Here is a 17,580-nt window from a genome sequence, read left to right on the forward strand (position 1 = left end):
CTCTAGGAATAATCAAATATTTGTCTACATGTTCAGGTCTTGTAGATTCGAGACCCAGCTTTATAGACGATTAGTACTCTCCAGCCTGGATTATGCAGCGTCTTTGGTCACCACATAAAAACCTTCTTTCAAACAGGCTGGGGTCTATACAAGTCCGCTTCATTTCACCGCTGGCATAGCATGATAAATGGTACGTAAAAAAAATCCAGGACATATAATTATTGTGCAAATCCAGTATTTAAAATTCAAGGGTCCATAAGATTACAGTCATAACAGATGATGAGTGCAGGGATAAAGATTTATCTGTCATGACTTTGTAATCTTATGATCCTTGAATTTTAAATACTGAGTTTGCTCAATAATTATACTGTACCAGTGGTGATATTTGTAAATTAATTAAATTTACAAATTATTTATTTATATTAAATTTATTCAAATTATTTACAGATTATAATAAAATTAATGCACTTTATAGATTTTTTCTCCTAAATCTAATCTTTTTTTATTAGAACATTTATTATACGATGATTAGCACGCAATCTATGTACGCTTTTCTAAATGCAAATAGGGAATTCAGTTAAGTACTTTAAAGTTATGAAATTATATTAAAAATAATAATAAAGAAATATTTTAGTATTTCTCAAGACCGAATGGTACTTAGAATACACGTTTATTCGGACTGAGTGCAAGTATACTACCAAATAGCAACGAAAACAGCCATTCAAAGACAGCAAAATATAACCTAGTGGCAAGCGCTCCTTCTACCCTATACCGTGTAATCAACACGTCATAGGTTGAGACTTCAATCACGTGATTGGAAAACGCGTTCGCGCGCTGTGGATAACGCGTGGCCTGCTTTCAAAGCAGTGGACTAATGTATTACTGAAAGTATCGGCAGTGATTTCGAAAGGTCGAAAAAAGCCTTTTTCGTGCTGTTTTTTTTTTCTTTTTTTAAGATTTTCATAATGTAATAATGTTCGATAAGTTAAAGATGTGTGATGCAGTCTCGAAAGAAACTAAGCTAATCTTCTCAGGTAAAAAGATCGTTTACCCCTGCGCTATGGTAAGGCAGTGGATACACTTAGTGGAGAAGCGAGAATTTATTACGATGTTTAGCGCATTGGTATTTGAATGCCGTCCAAAAACCTCACCCACTGTTTAAAATTCTCATTGTTATATAAAACAGGTAAGATATTGTTTACTAAGTGTTACTGTATAGTAAAGTGGCTTTTAACACTTTGTTCTGTTAAATTACTATCACTCGTAGGATAGACAAGAACAGAGTGAGCTTTGTAAATTTATTTTCTCGTTGATCTGAACTTCATGTTATTATCCGAATCTGTGCTTTTATAACTAAAGTTATGATAAAAGATTTCTAGTATTGAACCAACTGCGGTGGGGATATTTCTCTAGGATTATGCAGTCTTTAGGGACCAACTATGCAGATAACCCTGTCATCCAAGTTTTTCTTTGATTTTTCGCCAGTTTTTTTCTCTTCCATTTTCAAGTTTTTTTTTTCTTTTTCTTTCATTTTTTTCACGTTTTTTTTATTATTATTATTTTTTATTTTATCAAAATTACGGGACTCTACTTTCACTATAGCATCTAAATTCAAAAAGATAAGCTATGTAAATGCCGACAATCAGAGGCGCAACTATCAGGGTGCTAGAATTAGCAAAGCGTAAAAGCCCATGAAGACAGGGGGGGCCCACGGGTCTTTCCCGATATTTTTTTATAAAAACTATAGAAAGAAAACTATCTTTCTACTACTACTACTACTATTATTATATAATAGTAGACTGCCATCATACGTTATTTCTTACATTTCCGGTAACGGTGGCTAGTGCTGATAGGTCATTTAGTAAATTAAAAATGTTAAAGTTAAAGACTACAAAAAAAAATTCTGTAAAGGCAAACTAGCTCGCTATATTGGCTATTGAGCACATGAAAGCCGCCAAAATTGAACTTAAAAGAACTAATTAGTGATATTGCAAACATAAAGATAAGGAGGGTGGTTTTTTTAAATAAGAGCCAAATTTATATATTAATTATGATCGTATAGTAATACATTAATAACGAAGTAATTAATTATAACGTACAATTATAGCACCTAATTATATTGTTACAGACCATTAAATTTGCTTAGTTTAACGTACAGTACTAACTTTTTAATAGTTTAGATTTGTTGAATGTTACGTAAAATGTACATCATAAATAATATTTTAATGAGTGAGGCAGTCGCGTTTCGTGTTGATAAAAATATACCAGGGCCGGGCGCCTTCGTATCCAGGTGGGAAGGAGCAGCAGTGCATAGCAGACGCTTCTTGATTAGACCGGGGTTCGTGCCCGTCACCACCAAATACGGAGGATGCGGAAAGGTCAAGGAATGACCACCGCATATTCCCGGAGCAATATGACCTTAGTTGCTAATGCTCCTAAAAATCAAACAACAAACAAACAAACATACCAGGGCCCTTCAGTGTTCTCTGCACACCAAAGTCCAAAATTTCTAGCTACACCATTACTGACAATCATACATGTAGGTAATAACGTAAATGTTTTAATGTAGATATTAATGTTAAATTATTTTAGTATCTAATTTAATCTCCTAAAATTAAACACGTTATAGTTCAAACTGCTTGCATTATATACTATATTATATTATGTTAAAGAATTTTACTATTTGGTTGGTACATATATATGTTTTTAAATTTGTGAAAGTTTTGTTTATTGATATATTTAGTAGAAAAACAAGTTTTCTCCGATCGGGTTATATAAATCTCAATTAAATTAAGTTGTGGTAAGACGATACACCGTTCACCTTATTTTCTTTTCTATAGAATACTCAACCATTTTGAAATCAAGCCCATTTCACATGAAACGTTCTACCGGCATTTGGCCTCCTTTCAGGAGGTGAAGGTGCGTACCGGTAATCTTTGCTTTAGTTAAAAAAAAAAAAAAAATACAATACATAAAATGCTAATAAAATAACAATATACAGACGTATTAAGTGTCGAGTTTTGAAAGTGATTTATAGTACTGTACTAGATATTATTTAAAGTTTCATAATTTTCCTAAGTACAAAGCAAATGATTTTATATAACTGCATAATTCAGTTTCTGAACATTGCTGTATTATAAGTTGCAAACTTTAAATTAGATTATACAGAAGCAAATATTACAGTTATGTACAGAAATGAATGGGTAAAAATAATAAGCAATATCAAGGCTATTAAAAAGCCTACCTCAGCAAGTTTAATCACGTAATTCTAAAATACTATCAAATAAATTACCTGTTTTTCATCCGGACTGAAGAAGTGGGCTGTGATGTAGTACAGAATAGTTTGGCAATTTGGTACCGCACGTCCCGTTTCGACTAGTCAGAAGATTTTTTCGTTACTTTTTGTTTATATGCACCTAGACAGTTAAAAACGTCAGTTAATGTACGCAGTGCGTTACATTTCAGGCGCATTAGCAAATAGTAATTCATGATAATAAAATAAGTCATCCTTGACATGAAATTTGCTATCAAAAATGCAAAGTGGGATAGGTTTCACAAACATATTCATGTCCGACTTGGGAATCTGGGCATTGGGACGTTCAGTAAGATATCTGGAGAGAATGCAGTGTACTTACTTCAGCACTCTCACTTTGAGGCTTGCAGCACATTGTACCTGCGCGTATAGTGTGTGGCAGCATGCGAATCAGCTCCGATTAAAGTTACTAATTTGTGCGGTTATACTGTTTTGATTTTCGAGAAAGATGTTCTAAAGAATTCCTCTGGTGATGATCTGTCCGGTAATGATGCCAAATCGCTTACATCTTCCTCAGGTAATGTTTTTTTAATATATTATTTCTTGACTGATTGTATCAATACGATACAGTACTTCCATTGTCCAACTGTAGAACAAAAGCAGTTGGCTATTGACAACCAGTGTTCGACGACTGTGAGTGCTCCCACCTCTTGGTATCTAGGTCATTGCCTCCGGCTGTTTTAAAGACTTCGCCTGAAATAAACTAGGGAGTTGTGCTACCACAAACACCGCCTAATCCCTTTAGAGCAATTGTCAAAAGTGTTCTGCTTCGCCTTCGTTTTTCCGCCCTGGTAGGGTAACTACTAAAATCATTACTGTCGCTTTCCGTCATACTGCAATGCCGACCAGGAACACCAAAAATCAACTAAAGACGACTACTGTCGTTTGCAGCCGCTGCAACAAAGAAGTCAGTGAAGTGGTCTCGTGTAAATTATGTTTCGCCCTGCTTTGCGAATCATGTTCGGGCCTAAAATCCCTACATAAATTAAATGCCCCGCGTCGCAAGAATTTCACGTGCGTTCCTTGCAAGAACAACCAGCCGAAAAAATTTAGGTCCTGCGAGCAGTTTACCAGTTGCACAGATAATCAAGTTGGTGAAGCGATCGCAGTTCCATTAGCAGATGATAATGATACATCACCCACTTCCAGCACCTCAGCTGCTGATACATTTCATCCAACGAACTGCTTCCCAGATATAAGGGCCGGATCCGTGGAACGGCTTATTTCCCATTGTGATATCACTAACGCCGCAACCTGTTCGGTTGACCCTGATGATGAAGACTCTAGCTTCTCTAACTTAACAGACGCAAAGGATAAGTCCCACCATCGCAGTGTCGCCACTGTAGCAACTCAAACAGAAGACTTCGCCAATATCCCGCATGCACAGCCAACAATGCATGCAGATCCCCAAAGAAGGAACTCCCCACCCTCTATCATGTTTACTAATGTGTCTACACAAACTGACTTTTCGCTTGCTGAATCTTTGTTTCCTAGCCACTCCACGTGCCTCTTCAAGAACCGTAAATCACTTGAAATTATTATAACATCAATACTTGAAGATATCAAACACCGTATGCTCTGCACTACTAATAACTACGTATCCGCCATAGCTGATAACTTTTCTCAAGATCCAAGTTTGTGTACATGTAATGATGGTGGTCCAGCTATTAAATGCGCTACAACTCAGACCTGCGCTACTAATCAGGATCACAATAACTTATCCTACAGCACTAATGCACTGAATTCTGGCCAAACACTAAATTGCCCCGAGATCCAGATAGCCAAAGAACTTCCTTGCCAGGAAAACCAGACCAGAAACCCTGCCAATCCTACGGAAGAATCAGCTAATCCAGATAAACCACTTAGTGTCCCACTCCACAAATCACAGAAGCCATCTACTACATTGCAATGGAAACCCAATCCTGAAACTATCGTCGAGCCTTACTCGTACTCAAGCCGAGTGTATCAACCTACAATGCCGAAGAAACCTGAAATCCACAATTGCGGCCCCCCACTGCAAACATTACAACCATCCCGGGCGGAAGTTGTAGCTGCACCTCCTCCTACACTTGTGGCCCAGAGTTACTGCAGTAAGCCTCGCCATCCTGAAGAAGGTAAAACGGGAACCCCAAATGTACTAAAGAGAAGGCGATCGTTTAAAATGGGCACCTCGGCCACCTCCAGGCTGCAGGCGATGAATCCACCAACTGTCCGTCTTCGACGAAGTCTATTCGTTTCCCGACTGGCCCCAAATACAACTCCAGATGATATCGCGTCATACATAATGCATGAGCTGCACTTTACTGTGTCCGTCACACTTCTTAAGAAAACACCCCTGCATACATCGTTCAAAGTTGAGTGCGATGCACAGAATTTCAGCTCCATATCAGCGACTGCTCTCTGGCCGTCTGGATCACTACTCAGGCCATACTATGAACCTAAATCCAATATCACCCCACGCCTAGCCATGGCTAATGCGCTATCCCACCAAGACTGCTCCCAAGCGTGACGGTTTGATAGGCATTCCTATTCTCAGAAGCCCCAAAACCAGGAATCAGGGTCACACGATGATGAGCCCTATACATACCCCGATGACAAAACCTCTCATCAATCTCTGCAATACCACAGCTACAATGAAATCCACCCTCAGCTCATACCAACTATTGTAACTAACCGTGCTAAAAAGCCAACAAAGAAAATAAATAATGTCCTCGAATCAGCACTCGTGAAGGTCTCGTGTCACCTTACACTCAAGATTTTTTATCAAAATGTTCGTAGTATTCGGAATAAGCTCGAGACACTTGAGCAGATGCTTCTGTCCCAAATGGCTGACGTCATCTGCATGTCTGAAACCTGGCTGGAACCACAACAAGAATCAATTGCCTCCGCCCAAGCTGCTGGTTACAAATCTTTCTTCACCTCCCGCTCTCATACCTGTGGTGGGGGCGTTGCTGTTTTCATAAATGCCAGTAAACTTGAGTTCGTACATGTAGTCTCCAGCAAATCCAATCTATTCGAAGCATTGATAGTAACGGTCAAGATCAACTCTTGCTTATTAGATCTCGGTGCAATATATACACCCCCAACCCCCGATGCTCAGACAATCAATGATATTGCATCCTGGCTAATAAATACGCTTCACACATCTGCTATCCACCTCATCTGTGGGGATTTTAACTTACCACCAAATCTCCAACATCTTCATGAGTCACTTATGGCTAAGATTGCACCTAGTGGCCTCAGGATCATAAACGAAGGCCCAACTAGAGGTCTTCATCGCCTGGATCTCATATTATCGTCTGGTTCCTGTAGCGTCGACATTAAACCCGAAACTCACTTTGAATCCGATCATGAACCCATCGTAGTCCTATTGCAGCTCCCAACGCCCAACTTTAATGTCTCCCACTACGTCAAAAGGAAGATCATCATCTCTCCCACCTTCCTACAACCGAACAGATGCCTTTATGCAACAAGATTAATTCCCTGGGAAGTTCTCGAATCAGGAGATCCGGAACTGGCTCTAGACATATTAACTAGATGGTTGCACACTGTTACTATGTTCTCAGCAGCTAAACAGGTCAGTATCTCCGCTAGAACTAATGCTTGGTGGTCTTCGGAGCTAAATCACAGTTTCAAGTGCAAACAGTCCCTCCATAAACAATGGAAACAGTCTGGTACAGCATATGACCGAACTCAGTACTCCAAAGCTAGAGCACTGTTTAATAGACTGAAATCGCAAGCCATTAAAGAATACACTGACAAGACCTTATCCAAAGGCAAAGTGCCATATACCCATAACTCTGAACCAGATTCCAATTTCAATCCAGTTGAATGGATCAACTATGTAGCCAGATTCCAAGACAACATCACACAACCATATGATTACCAACCAGACCCCATTTCAAGTCCAGATGATGAGCTGTTTTCTATTCAAATCGATCGACAGCAGCTTCGTCAAGCCATCAACTCGCTGCGTCCGTCATGCACCGCTGGCATCGATAATGTCCCACATTTCATCGTAAAGTGCCTCAGTCCATATATCCTTGATCCTCTGCTCTACTTGTTCAACTCCATCCTCTCCCATAGAGTGTTTCCGGCATCCTGGAGCAAATACAGTCTTGCCCCACTACCTAAAGTTCAACTACCAAGCCAGCCGAAGCACTATAGACCGATCTCCACTGCATCCACGCTCCTAAAGCTACTGGAAAAAGTTCTTCTTCCGCATATAACACGCCATCTTCTTCCACAATCATCAAAACAACTCCATTATGTTCTCCCTAATAGATCAACTGTCTCCAACCTTCTGGCAGTCCAAACGGAAATTTTAAATGCATTTGAGGCCAAATCAGAAATGGCGGTTGTTTATGCCGATATTGAAGCTGCTTTTGATAGCCTCAACATCTCAGCCCTTCTGAATCTCCTAACCAATTTCTTTCGGATCAAAGGTGACGTTTTCGCTTTTCTGCACTCGCTCCTCCGGAACAGAACAGTGTACCTCACTCATCGTAACCTCTGCTATACCCGATCCATCAATGCTGGTGTGCCGCAAGGTGGCGTTTTATCGGGGTTACTTTTTACAGCCCTCCTTATTCCGTTTGTGTGTAACAGAGATGATGTCATTACCTACGCCGACGATATAAAGTTCCTAACGGAAATACCACCATCAGCCGACAGGGGAGTGATCACATCGGAAATCTGTAATAAGATCACAGCTTTCTCTAGCCATCTCAACCATTTCGGTCTCAAACTGAACCCCCAAAAATCCGTTATTATGGTTTTTTCTCTGAAGAAGTGTCCCACATTCATACAACCCTCACTGGAGGGCGCAATTATTCCAAGTGTTACTAAACACAAAGATCTCGGTGTAACCTTCGACCCAAACCTTAGGTTCAACTGTCACATCGAATGTGTTCTACGCAAGATCAACCGAATGCGCTGGATTGCCCGTCAACATCTTCTTCATAACACAGACGCAAGAACCACAATCAGATATCTGGAAACCATTGTGTATCCTACCTTTCTGTATGCCTCTGAAATATGGACATCCGCAGTACCTTCTCTCATGAAGCCCATCTTCGCCAGTGAATACTGGATATTGAAGTGGGCAACCCACAAACATCGACTCCCCCCTCAGCAGAGGACCACCAGCATGGCCGACCAACTCCAAATCCCACGGCTGCCTCAAATAATCAGCATGAGGAGAACTGTGACCACAGTCAAAATGCTGGTTGGCAAAATCAACTCCCCTGACTTCTGGGATATATGCCAGTGGCATGTTCCACTTCCGTCCTTACGAGCCACCCCTCTTCTTCAGCTACAACGGAACAGGCTGAAGATCAGTGACAGATTCCTACCTGGACAAGTACTTCCTACAGTACAAGCCCTGCTAATGATCGGAGTTGACCTGCAGAAATTCGCTTCTGATCGCAATTACAGGCGCTCGTTGGCCGAACTTGTTCCCCTTTTGTTTGGCCCCTGATGTCGACTCATACTGATATCTCCATCTTCTATCTCCTATGAGGTGCATAACGGCACGTCGCAGGAAAATCGACGAACTGTCTTCACAAGAAAATGCAATACCGAACAATAACGTGGCACTGTGAAATTTTCTGACTTGTGTGAATATGCTTAAATATGTGCTTTGTACATATGAACGTGTACATACCTTGGTGTACTGTCTGCCTCACAACTATGTACATACTCATATCTATTGAATGGCTAATGCTACGTTTTTAATTGTTATGTAATATTTTATACTGCACAAATTTTTATACTGTACATATTTTTATATTTCTATATCATTGTCAAGCCCCTGGCCTCCTGGCTGTGGCGGGCACATTATTGTATCTTTACTGTACAATAAAGATTTTCTTCTTCTTCTTCTTCTTCACATCTATGAAGCAAAAGAACTGTAATAGGATTCCAGTTAAATGGTGGTCTGGTGAGTTAAGCCAGCTTCGGAAGCAGGTTCATAAAGCACGGAAAAGGTACCAAAGGAGTCGGCTTAACAATGGGGAGGAGGAAGCTAATGTACTTAAAGTAGAGTATCAGTGCATACGTGCGTATGATATCTAAATCAAAATTCACCGCCTGGGAAATGTTGGTTAGAACAGTGGATAATGAGAACTCATGTGGAATTGTATATAAGCTATGTACTGGCAAGACTAAAACATATAATGGAGATATGGCATACTCTATTGGAGGTTTGGACCAGGAAAGTACGAGTTGGAGAGAAAGTATGTCTACGATTTTCTGATCATCTGATTGGAGATACTATCTCTGAGGAAGATGATGAGGAACATACGTTGATGAAAAGGCTGAATCATGCTTACACTGGGGTACACGATGAGGATTCCTTTAGTCTGATTGAGCTCTGTGATACAGTACAGCACATAAGGAACAATAAATACCTGGGGATGGACTTCATTTAAGGAGAGGTCATTAAATGGGCTCCTCGACTGATACTAGGGATCCTTCTTGAAGTCTTTAATAGCTGTCTGCGTGATGGGGTATTTCCATCACCATGGAAGGATGCCTTATTAAAGCTGATACTGAAAAGCTCCCTCAAAGTCAATAAAGATTCGAAGTGCATACTTACTGTTCGAGCCTATAATAGTTCCACACTGGTCTGGCAGACAATATGGGTTTACTCCAGGTGGAACAGAAGATGCTCTTCGGGCATTGCGGAACTATATATTAGGCTCGAACTGTAAGTATGTCCTTGGAATCTTTATTAACTTTGAGAGAACTTTTGACTCCATTCAATGGAGCAGCGTTCTTATGATGTTGCGACTTGCAGGCTGTTCAACTAAGATCTTTAGGGTGGTAAAGGCCTACTTCACGCATCGGACAGTGACTGTTAATTTGTCGGTTGGTTCCATTGTACGAAAGGTGACCAGGGGATGCCCACAAGGATCGGTTTTTGGCCCGCTAGTGTGGAACCTAGTTGTGGAGAACTGGTTGCGTAGGGACTTTGAGCATACAGAGATGGTGGCATATGCTGACGATCGTGTGCTGCCTATTGAATGATATTCACGGACTCAACTAGAAACCAAATCACAGCAGGTTTTTCTTGAATCTAATAACTGGTGCAGGCTACATAAACTGACTGTATCAAGAATCAAAACAAGGACAATGGTCTTCATGGGTCATTTTTCGGGTAGAAGATCCCCAGTTGTGAGAATGAATGGGTTGAGCCTAAAATCGGCAAGGCAATTAAAATATCTAGGCATTATGCTTGATGGATCTTTGACTTTCAGCTCATAAGTTACATATCTATCAGAAAAGGTGAGGAAATTTATTAGGATGATTACTCGAATCACTAGGGTTGGCTGGGGAATAAAAGGTAAGGTGCTGAATTTGCTATATGAGTGTGTATTTATCCCCATGGTAATGTATGGTGCACTAATTTGGTTTGAGAGTGTAAGTGGAAACGTATTTATTAGAAAGCTCAGTTCCATTCAAAGAGTAATGCTCCTTAGGATGTGCATGACATACAGAACTGTGTCGACTCCAGCTTTGCAAGTTGTGACTGGAAAATTGCCTATAGATTTGCATTTGGTGTACTGTGCGTTGGCTTACTCCGTCAGCCGTGGCATTCCCTGTTCTTTTCTGAATATAGAGGTGGACATGTTGACAGATTCCAGGAAGGAAAAGAAAGAATCTGGGACGCTCTGGTAAATGTCTGGCAGGAGCGTTGGAGTGTTTGTGATAGAGGACGAATTACACAAAACTATTTCCCAGATATAAGAAATGCAACCTCGATAAAGTTTAACTGGTTTGCACCAAACTTACAAGCTACAGTGGCAAACAAAAAAACTCCATTACTTGTGAATTTTGCAAATAATGTGTTTTGCACTGTACTGTAGGTTGCAAGAAATGTTCGAAATGCATTTGTTCGATGGGATATATATATATATATATCTGTGAATGAAATCCAATAAAAAACTCCACCTAATGTACCTAATTGCCATAAATATCTTCCCAAAGGGAAGATATTTCCCAAAGGGAAGATATTTATAAGCAATTAAGGGAAATATGAAAAATCATGCAAAAGGCAATCATGACAACCAAACATACATTTTATTGCATTTACGAATACAAACTGAAATGACAAGTTAACGTAATAGTATTATTATGTACTGTAAATCATAATAATACTATTACGTTCGGACTCAAGTTCGAATAGCAAAGCTTAATAAACGGTACTCACCTTTATCAAGAATTAAATAGGAAGTGCAGATAAAGTGTAGATATAATCGTTAAAGTATCTTATAGTTTGACAATTAGATAAGTTATAGAATTTCTTAAAATACCAATATGATTGGACTCAAGTTCGAATAGCAAAGCTTAATAAAGGTGAGTACCATTTATTAAGCTTTGCTATTCGAACTTGAGTACTGTAAATCAGCAAAATAAGTCCTCAATATTTTGTTGTTCCTCCTCCAGTTGCAGTTACAGCCTTGCAACGATCTGGCATAGAGTTAATCAACTTCTGGATATACGGTTGCTCAATTTTGTGGTACCACACCCTTACAATGTTTTCCTGCAGTTGAATCTTACTTGTTGGCTTCTTCTGAGCAATTTTATGTACCAGCAATTTTCAGTAGGGTTCAAATATAGACTGTTTCCGAGCCAGTCCAACGCTGTAATGCCAGCATTTCTGAGGAATGACTGCACCTTAAGGGAGAAAAACAAGGGAAACATTGGTGTAAGTATGTTTTAAGCCTTGTGAGACAAGAAGACAAACTCATCATTAAATCTAAATAGCATAAAACTTACCAATTTTTCTGCGTGGCAAAGTGCTGAGTCCTGTTGAAAAATGTAGTTTTGGACGGCTGTGTGGTGATCCCTAATAACGGGTTTCAGGCACTCCTCCAAGAGAGCAATGTAGGTTTCTGCATTCACCGTTCCGTTGATAAACTTAATTCGCCCCACCCCTTTGCTTATTATGCATCCTCAAACCATCTGACCGGCGGGGAACTTTACAGTCGGTGTTATGCAGCCAGGATGGTATGCCTCCGATTTTCGTCTTCTGACATATCGCTTTCCATCCGAGCTATTCAGGTTGAATTTCGATTCGTCAAAAAAGATGACGATGTTCCATTGCTCTTTTGTCAATGAAACGCGTTTTAGCCAAAGCAAGTCGCTTCTTCCTCATTTGTTGGGTCAGCAAAGGCCTCTTCTTCTTCTTCTTCTTCTTGGGCCGATAGTATGCAGACCACGTTCCGAAAGCTGTCTTTGGATAGTTCGTGCACTTGTTTCAACACCAGAGGCCATCTCAAAGTCCAGGTTTAGATCAGGAGCACTAGTATGGCGATTACGAAGGCATAGCCGTTTCATATAGCGATCTTGGGAAGGCGTAGTCACTCTCCTACGGCCTGATCCAGGTCTTCTCTTCACATTACCAGTTTCATGCTTTAATTTAAGCACCCGGGATAATGTTGACTGGTGGCAGCCTATTTTATCAGCGGTAACACGCATATAAAACCCTTCCTGGCACAGAGTAACAGCTACACTTTTTTTTTCTTGGTGTGAACTGAACTTATGGAGCCATGCTTACATCTCCGCAAAACAGGATACTAATGAGCGTGTATACCCTTCCAGCGCCGTGTTTAAACTGCTGATGCAATACCTTGCAATTACTGTCTGATGCAATAGAAGCGTTATCTGACGCAATATCTTTGCTTTGCTACAAACAAAATGACTGTAATCAAACAAAAACTTATACTCTTCACTACAAATGTTACTTTTTTTTAAGATTATTCAGTTTTTTTGTCCGCCACTGTATGTTCTTATTGACTGGTCATGGTTCGATTAATGTAAAGTGGCACGATTTAGGAATCATGGGAACATAACACTGTATACAAAACTGTGAGCAGTACAGCGATCACAGTTGTGCATACAACTGTGATCTGTGAGCAGTACAGCGATCTACGAAATGAATTGGTATCTAGGGTGAGTAATCTGTCTTATGGCAGAAGGCTGCGAGACGATTCTAGTTGATAAACAGGAGAACTTCTTGGCTTTCTAGGCCTTTATAACTGCTATATTTGTTAGGAGGAAGACTCTTCTGCATCTGGAAGCCTTGGATCGATAATGCGGTATGGTGTAGTGCCGGATTACCTAAAACTCTGATCATTGGGCCATTGTATTTTCTCTCAGGGACATGATGAAACTAGCTCCGTCTACTGGAATCGTTCTGAAAGGCTTTGCTTTGGTGGAGGCACAAGTCTGCTATATCCACTGACTCCAGCTCCTTGTGCTGGCATTTCTGTTCTCGGCAGCTCCTTGTGCTGCTGGCTTTCCAACAGACTCTGAACAGATCTTTGCGATGAAGTTTAGACTTTGTCTGAAATTTAATTATATTATTTTATATGTATATTTATTTTTTATGTAATTTGATTATGCTCAGTTTTTTTTCATATGTATATGTTTTGGTCGTGTTTTTTCCTCCCTGTACCTGGGAAAACAGGAGAAGGAATATATTAGAGTACTGCTAAATTACGTGTAACTGACAGTGGGGTTGCCGTAAGTTGGCTGGGACCGCTTTACTTAATAAATAGAAAAAAATCTTCTTATCAGTTAATTACTAAGATTATAACTTTATACAAAGCTTAATAAAATAAAAACTCTACAGTTTTAAGTTCTCTAAACTTAGCCGTTCAGTTTAATTACAACTGTATATTTATTATTCTTCTCCCGTATACGTTTTTTGCCTCTCTCTCTCTCTCCCTCTCTCTCTCTCATATATATATAAAAATAAATAAATTTTCTGTTTATACTCCGGGACGACCAAACGGTCATAGGAGTTTACAAGATACACAGAATACAAGAAACAGCACAGTATTCAGCAGTCACCGGCTTGAACCCCGGTCATTCATGGCACGTGTACTTTTGCACCAGCGCGCCTCACCACTAGGCTACGGCGGAATCTGTATGTTCACGAGTTTTACATAACAATAAACGCGAAGAGTGCACAGACTGTCTTAAATTAACAATACTGCATTAAAATTAAATTTAATTTTATGAATTTCTTTTCTTACTTTTATCTATTGTGCGGTAAAACAATAGAAATAATTATTGCCAGATTTCTATTTGTCTAACTTTAATGAAATTTGGGATGGCTCGACAAATCTTTCTATATGAACCACATATAAAATTTCATGAAATCCATCTACTGGGAATCCATCCACTTGTTATATGCAGAAGGATTATATGTTATTTGGTTTTTAGGAGCATTAGCAACTAAGGCCATATTCATCAGGCCGCCGTAGCCTAGTGGTCAGGCGCGCCGGTGCATAAGTACACGTGCCTTGAGTGACCGGGGTTCAAGCCCGTGGCTACTGAATACGGTGCTGTTTCTTGTATTCTATCTATCTTGTGAACTCCTCTGACCGTTTGGTCGTCCCGGAGTATAAACAGAAAATTTATTTATTCATATTGCTCCGGGATATGTGGTGGTCATTCCCTGACCTTTCCGCATCCTCCGTATTTGGTAGTGACGGGCTCGAACTCCGGTCTAATCAAGAAGCGTGTGCTACACACTGCTGCTCCTTCCCACCTGGCTACGGAGGCGCCGTGGAAGGACGAACAGACAGGGAGAAAAGCAGACGGACATGGTGAAGGCAATAGGGCCTTATGTATATATGTTAATGCGCCTTATAAAAAAAAAAAAAATATATATATATATATATATAATAATAATAATAATAATAATAAGATTCTTTATTAACATAAATTGTATACAATAGTGATTCCTTACACAGAAAGCCAGAGGAATCTTACAATACGTTGTTTATACAAGTGATTTTTTTTTTAATTAGGAAAAAATATATATATATAATAATAATAATAAATAAATAAAAAAGAACAAAAAAATAATAATCAAAATGTAATAATGAAATAATAATTAAAACGAAAAAGGGCTACAAGTTGGGCAGAACATGAAATGACATCAGCTAACTAGGACCGGCACTTACATAATTGTCCTTTACAAACAGAAAGATAGGCCAAGATGTCATCGCGATATGCCTTGTCAATTGACCACAGGTCGATGTTGAGCGAGTTGAGAGTGTCCAGAGTCACATTTGGGAAGTGTCTCTTGAAATGCTGTAACCTCTGCAGCCTTGAGCACAAGAAGGGGGTACTGCGGAGATGTCTGCCTGGCAAACGCCAACCAACCGTGTTTCAGATGTTGATGTGATCATGCTTAGCTGAACACAGATGAAGGAATGCCTTTATTTTAAGCACATGGGCTCTGTGGACTGTGAGCGTGTATTGCAGGTTGGAACACAGTGCAGATTTAGATGTGTAGATCTGGTGCGACCACAAGTTGGCCAACTTCGGCACCCAGAATTCGAGGCCCCATAGTTTCCTGAGGCTGGTGGGTGGTGCCGCCGACCAAACTTCCACGGCATAGGAGAGCACACTACAGAAGTTGCAAGGTATTTCCTGATTATTTGCTTATTGTGCGTTTTGCACAGATCTATTTTCATTCCCTAGAAGGCTCTCAGAACTTTAGAGTACTGAGCTTGTATTTGTTTTTTATAGGTGAGGTTGGCATCAAGGATTATTCTTAGGAATTTGACACTGTCTGTGGGAGTCAGAACATTTCCTGCCAATTCTGGACGTAGAGAAGATGGATGCAGTATCAGAATAAGTCATCTGACTTGGAGTAAAGATGAGATAGTTTGACTTCTCTGGATTAACTGACAAGCCAAAAAATTTGGCATACTTACAGAATGTATTTAGGTAGCTGTTTACAGACAGAGGAGATTTGTCATTCTTGTGAGTCACCAACACGGCGTTTGCATGGCAAGTAGCATACAATATCATCAGCATATTTAGGAACGCTGGAATTTGATCCATCAGTGGAACGAATATTGCTGCAAATAGCAAGGCTGAGAGAGAGAGAGAGAGAGAGCACCACCTTGTGATATCCCTCCCTCGACGCTTTTACAGACTATAATGCCATTGCCTGTGAAGTGAAGCATTCTCCTAGATAGTATTTCATTGAGAATCTCGAGCATATTTCCGGATATCCCGTAGAATCTTTCAAGTAAGGCAAGAAAGGGCGTGATTTGGACTGAGTCGAAAGCAGATTTGTCCCTGGCACCACCATGCCGTGACGGGACTAATTGTATGTCTATCATTGCTGCAATTAGAGATTCTATTCTATTCTATTTCATGTCCCAGAAAAATGGTGTGAAGATCTTCGTTGTCATTCCAGGCGTAAAGTATTTTCTGTGATAAGGACTATAGCCAAGTTACAATAGATCTATTAGGCATGGCATAATGGGTATGTTTGGGCCTATGCGCAAAGATTGCGAGAAGAAGTGCATCATTATAGATGCACTTCTCGAGGCATTTCAGGAAGGGGCCAGGCAACTGATATTGGCCTGGAGTCAGCCGGTGTTTTCGCGTGCGGCTTCTTCGGAACTGCCTATCTGTACGACAACCAGCTTGAAGGCACCTGTGCATATTTGAGTACTTTGTTGTAGAGTTGAGCGAGTTCATTGCTGATGAAATAAGAAGCAATTTTTAGATTAAAAAGAGGTATTGAGGCAATTCCTGTGGTGGATTGTCAGGCAGTGAATTTATTATTTTTATTAGCTATTCTTCGAAAATTTCTGTATTACTGGTAGGTGAAGAAACGTTAAGCGCTTCGTTCCAAGGATTTGCTTCGGACACACAGTGATCTCGCTTAAAACGCAACACATGCTCACACCGTTCCTGGACATCTACAGACAGAGGGGTGCAAGTATGGCTTGTGAACCACACACGTTTTCTCCTATATATACAGGGTTGTTAAAATTAAAGTATCCCTATGTAGAGAACTCTGGAGCGAGTTCTAAGGCTCGTACTGAAGAGAAATTTGGACACAACAGGTACAATAAAGAATGCACTCGCCACTTATTGAAAAAAAAAAAAAAGTTACAAAATTTGTCAATGTATGGCGCTGTGGCAATAAAAATCACTTGAACAGCGCTACAATTGTTTAATATGTCCTCCATTTTGGTCTACTACAGTTTCCATTCGAAGAACAGCATTTTCTACTGCAGAGCGTAACATGTCAACTGGAATAGCCAGCCTATGACGTCTAATGCTGTCCTTCAGATCTGCCAGAGTTTGACATCCTTCTCAATACACCTGGTTCTTCAAACACCCCACAATCAGAAGTCGCATGGGGTGAGGACTGGTAATCAGGGTGGCCAAGATGTCTGGAAACAACGGCTGATGACCCGTTCGTCTGTAAAGTGTTGCCT

General features: G+C 40.1%; 1 protein-coding gene across 1 annotated transcript in view; it reads left to right on the forward strand.

Annotated features, from left to right (window-relative positions):
- The first annotated feature begins 990 nt into the window (after nucleotides 1–990).
- The window catches only part of LOC150087318 (lactadherin-like), a 209,092-nt gene continuing 192,502 nt past the window's right edge, over nucleotides 991–17,580 (forward strand). Inside the window, exon 1 of the mRNA XM_090371983.1 lies at nucleotides 991–1,186. The gene's annotated coding sequence lies outside the window, so the exon portion shown is untranslated. The remainder of the gene's footprint in view (nucleotides 1,187–17,580) is intronic.

The sequence above is a fragment of the Mastigoproctus giganteus genome, chromosome 4 (genome assembly GCF_048544385.1).
Source record: "Mastigoproctus giganteus isolate SK-2022 chromosome 4, ASM4854438v1, whole genome shotgun sequence".
In the NCBI taxonomy this organism is placed as follows: Eukaryota; Metazoa; Arthropoda; class Arachnida; order Uropygi; family Thelyphonidae; genus Mastigoproctus; species Mastigoproctus giganteus.